The sequence below is a fragment of the Mercenaria mercenaria genome, chromosome 7, assembly GCF_021730395.1.
Source record: "Mercenaria mercenaria strain notata chromosome 7, MADL_Memer_1, whole genome shotgun sequence".
Lineage (NCBI taxonomy): Eukaryota > Metazoa > Mollusca > Bivalvia > Venerida > Veneridae > Mercenaria > Mercenaria mercenaria.
In genome coordinates, this window is record NC_069367.1 from 31,443,019 (window position 1) to 31,448,590 (window position 5,572).

General features: G+C 34.6%; 1 long non-coding RNA gene across 1 annotated transcript; it reads right to left on the bottom strand.

The window, feature by feature from the left end:
* Window positions 1-418: 418 nt before the first annotated feature.
* LOC128558493 (uncharacterized) lies at window positions 419-2,582 on the bottom strand. Its single transcript, XR_008371672.1, has 2 exons — window positions 2,322-2,582; window positions 419-2,092 (listed from the first exon to the last, which is right to left on the bottom strand). It is a non-coding gene; the product is annotated as an uncharacterized LOC128558493 (long non-coding RNA).
* Between the last annotated feature and the right edge of the window lie 2,990 nt (window positions 2,583-5,572).

The window sequence follows — 5,572 nt, forward strand, 5'->3', positions numbered from 1 at the left end:
CTAACTGCACAAGGACATTAAAATTCAAAACGGAACTAAAGATATGCGAACACACGTGAGACAATGACGCATTTATCATTTTTACATGAGGAACGAGATCTCTCATATGCAATATTAAGAATACCAAAATAACTATATACATTTATATGCAGCCATATGCATAGTCTTACAACTAACCAAAGTAATAAAAAAAATTCCAGAATCAAATTCCAAGTAGCTCTAATTAGTTTCAAAAATAAGCAGCTTGGACAATACACAGTACTACTGACAGTTTCTGTTCTGATATAATGTTTTATATACTACTATAAAATGTTGTTTGTGTAGGTAATCTTGTTAGATGTTATTATTATTTTGTCGAAATATTTCGTAAAATAAACAAGCCAATCACACATATTTAAGATTTATGTTACATGTTCGAAGCTTTATTTTAGATCACACTGTATAGTATCCATAAACATATTATATTAAGAAATATGTGTTTAGTCTATATGCAACACTTTTAAGTAAAAATGAAACAAGTTACCCGTTTAGATGTATAAGTCCGGCCATTTAATAACAGATCTATTTTTAAATTAGCCCGTTTGTGTTTTAATTGAATTATCCTAATTCTTTTATTTTAAAAACACAAAATTTTGCGACAAACCAACAAAATAGTATTTCAAGCTGAACAGAAACCAACAGTGAAAACGGTAAAACAAAATCAGTGATACTAGCTTGGTTTGAACACGTGAAAATAGGCAACATATATGCTGCTCGTTTAAAAAACGGTGACACAGCTCCATTGACAATTTAAATGAGGGTTTTAATGAAAGATGTAGTGCCTTAATTACTTATCAGGTAATTTAATTTGACCATGCCCCTGTCACATGTACATATGTCATACCTCATTCTTCCTCTAAAGAAATGTGTTCGTTTTAATTCAATTATGATGACATTAGTAAATCTTATTTTCTAGGGTTGTATCGTTTTAAACATTTTAGAACTTCAAAGTTCACACCTGACGACAAAAAAAATGTATTTCATAAACAAAATTGAACAATTAAAATAAAGACAATCTCCAGTTGACATTAAAATTACATACTTTATCAAATGAAATTATCATGATGTGAAGTTACGTCTTTCAGCAGTCAACTGTGAAAACTGTAGTGCTATCTTCGCAGGTTAAAGATGGCTATGAAGTGCTTAGGCTTCTTATTGCTTATTGACTAAAATGTCTATTTCTGACGTCATTAACTTCAGTGACTTGAGGCTTGTTTCCATGTTTTCTGTACATGTCGATGTCTCGAGAAGTAAGCAAAATTTTATGATATTTTCAAAAATTATTGCAAATGCATCATGATTCTTCGGTATAAATTGATGTTGTTTCTGTTAATTATAAACTTTATGGCTACAACGACATTACTTCTGGATCAACCCTTGTACATATGCATCATTTCGGATATTTTTGGCATAACTCAGAAAAGTCAATACTTAACAAACATATTGACTACTTTGATATAACGAAGTATATATATATTTTAAGCAAGCATTTCTATCCTTGCCTAAAATCGTCGATTTCATTATATGTACTGAATCTAAGGAATAAATGTACATGGTGTTTTATTGATTCCAAAGTATTCAGCGACTATTGACTCAAGTGCAAGTTCAGAATTGCCACTTTTGAGTCAGTAGTTTCGCCTCACGGCTCATCAGGCTGATAGTGGAAACATACCAAATGCATTACCTCGGGACTCACGAATGATCGAATACGCGTCAGAAACTTTAACATAAATTGTGTCATTTCTAGACATCTGCAGATAACTTCCAATGTTCAGACTCGAAACAACATCACCATGACTGATGTTAAACAATTGAGTTTTTCCTAGCAAAGTTTGTTCATATCCATAAACCTTTCGACAAATTCGCAATGTAAACTTTCTTGGTCTGTCAGTTTTGTCGTTACCTTGAGAAATGTTGAAGTGTACGGATGCGTAAATGTAATACGTTCGTCCCTCAGGTATGGTTATTTCACCGTTATGGTAATGTATGTTTGGTACAATATAAGAATGTTCCGGATGTTTATCCCAGTGAAGAGCTAAGTCCTTTCCATTCCCTACAATTCATAAAAGTGAAGTGTATCTCAATCTGATAACATTTACTAATAGTTTAATTAAATATGATACAGGTACTTTCAAAATTTTACAGCTCCGTAAATGAGTATATTCTGTTTTCTTTCTTTTTTGCAGTCCCTAACATTTTGCAATGTGTTCTGGATAAAATCGAATCACAGCTGAATTGTTAATTGTCAAAGAAATATCCTTAAATATTTTTATTAAGATTACCTTTGTAGTTTTGATGCCGAGAAACTCCAGAAAATTTGAATGTGAGATATCCTGATTTCGCAGCTAAACTTGCATTCCCACATGAAAGGTATTGTATGTCTTCTAATCCTTGAGAGATAAGATAATGATACGAAGTTATGTTTTGGGAGAGTGGAAATTGTAGAAACTTGATATGTAACTAATGTTCTAATGTTTTCAAAAAACTGTATCTGTTATATGTAATGTTGTCATAGCATAGATTGCATGCTTGACTGACTGAAGGAAAACATAATTATGTTTTAAATGGGGTAAAACTCGTTTTAGGTAAACTGGGGCGTTTAATATGTTATTATCATTATTATAATTACTGATATTTTCTAAATATAGAGAAATAGTGGGAATTTTTTTACGGTTATTTCTTACTAACAGATTTCGATATATAGGTTGACGAACCGCCTATTGACTTCTTACTTTTTAAACCTTTGTATTGTTTTGTTTTTCAACGAAATCTTAGCTTTCAGAGGATACGAAATCTGGTTCAATCGGCTGTCTAGTTTTATTGTTGTTGCCGCAAAGAATATCCTTATAATTGGATAGGTAATTATATTTGAATGACGTCAACTTCTTGATGCCTTGTATATAGACATCAACGTTTTTTTCTTCCCGGATTCATAAAAACCTCATCATGTAGATAACTGATAAGCGTAGCAAAAAAGTTCGTCAATACATAATCTGCATAAACTTATAAAAACACACCTTATTTTAGCTCACCGGAGCAATGCTCAGATGAGTTTTTGTGATCGCTCGATGTCCGGCGTCCGTCGTCTGTCTTGTCTGTCGTCTGTCTGTCAACATTTAGCTTGTGTATGCGATAGAGGCTGTATTTTTCAACTGATCTTCATGAACTTTTGTTAGAATGATAACTTTGATAAAATCTAGGTCAAGTTTGACATTGGGTCATCTGGTGTCAAAAACTAGATCACTAGGTCAAATCAAAGAAAAAACCTGTGTATGCGAATGAGACTGTAATTTTCAATTGAGCTTCATAAAATTTAGTCAGAATGATTGCCTTGATAAAATCTAGGTGAAGTTGGAATTTGGGTCATCTGGGGTCAAAAACTAGGTCACTAGATCATATCTAAGAAAATTCTTGTTTAAACTCAAGAGACCACATTTTTGGTCCAATCTTAATGAACATTGGCCAGAATATTTGTTTCCATGAAATCACTAGGTCAAACATGTTAACACTGTTATGGTGTGTTTCTCAGGTGAGCGACCTAGGGTCATCTTGGCCTTCTTGTTACAGATACTCAGATATCTGACATATTTCGCACTACAAAAGGCCGAAGAGAAATGGAAACAGCCACAGGTGAAGCCCTGGAGTTACGTGTGACCGTTGAGCAAGTGCATAATCTGTCAAATCAATGAGAGTTCGAGGTAAAACAAAAAAAACCCTGAGAAAACAAAGCAAAACGCACCAATGCTTGAGCCATGTAAAAGTAATCACCAGGCAAAACAAATTAAAACAAAATGTGTTACATTTGCAGGTAAAGGGCCATATTAAAAACGTGTAGAAATGAAATAAAAGTAACTCGTCAAATGTCGGGGTGGCGATGATGAAAGGAACATATTGTTTATCAGTTCAGAGTGACATATCGTCGGCCTCATTCGAAAAGGACGGACCTGCATTTTTGCCTAAATTGTTATAAATTTATTTTCAAAAAGGAGTGTTCCCGCTGTTTCGCGAAGTTATCGGATACAATAGCCAATGCAAACGTCAAAAATTGTCACGTGAGGAAAGGACGTATAATCATGACAATAAATTTCATCGACCTGCGAAAAGGCGTATTTGCAATGAAAACGCTATTTTGCACAAATTACGTAGTTTTTAGTGTTTAATAAAATGCAATAAATGAAGCTTGTTGGACTTCTTTTAAACCATATTCCTGCAGCGGAATGGTGTGGTTTTTAATATACGTGTTTTCGACGCTGATTTTTTTTTCAAATTATATACTTCTATCTGCAGATACGCTGTTTTTGAAATTTCGTTTCTCGAATCGCCTGAAAATTTGGCATTTTGCAGGTACGTCCGTTTCGACTGTCCGTTGATATTTCTTTATCAATTCAGTGTACGGACGGTCGGATAATAAATTGTGGATTACACCAAAAATTAATGGCAAACCTGTTAAAATGGAATTTGGCACAGGCTCTGCTGTATCTCTTATGTCCATTAATTATTTTGGAAAAGCGAAATTGGAAAACCTATGTCATTGTTAAAAACGTATTCTGGAGAGCAAATTAAGCAGGCAGGTACGAAATTGTTAAATGTTAAGTACAATGGGCAATCAAAGATAGTGAAGATTTGTGTTAAAAGCAACGGACCAGCTTTGTTTGGCAGAGACTGTTTGCATTATATCACGCTAGACTGGAAAAAATATTATGCAGATAAATGCTATTTAATATTAAAAGATACAGAATCGTTTTAAGGGGCCTCCGTGGCCGAGTGGTTATGGTCGCTGACTTCAAATCACTTGCCCCTCACCGATGTGAGTTCGAGTCTCACACGCGGCGTTAAATTCTTCACCTGAGGAAGCCATCCAGCTGGCTTACGGAAGATCGGTAGTTCTACTCAGTGCGAAAATTGTGCAGGCTTTAAAGCATCTGCCAGTCAAGAGATTGTTGTCGATAAATATCCGCTTTCAACAACTAGCATACAGAACATTTATGTGAATTTACCGAATGGTCAGAAATTCATAAAACTGGATCTAAGACAGGCTTATTTACACCTAAAAGTTGACGAACAGAGCAAGAAAATACTAACAATTAATACACATAAAGGGTTGTACAATTCGATGAATAGTTTACGGGGTATTGCCAGCACCTGCTATTTGGCAGCGTACCATAGAGAAAATCCTGCAAGGTAAAGACGGCGTTCAATACATCCCGGATGACATGGACGAACAGATAAACAACATTCGAAAACACCGGAGTTTGTTCTAGAAAGATCAGAAGAGTAGGGGTTGCATGTTAACAAAGCTAAATGTGCATTCTTCCAAGATTGGAAAAATTATTATGGGCATGATACTCTGGCGTGTAATGCCAGACGGAACGGAAAAGCGATCGTATTTGCGTCAAGAACGTTGACAAAAACAGAACAGAAGTATGCGCAGGTCGATAGAGAATATTTGGCAGCATATTTCTTTGTAAAGAAATTCTAACACATATCTATGGTAGAAATTTACTTGGATAACTGATCGCCAAGCTCTCTTATC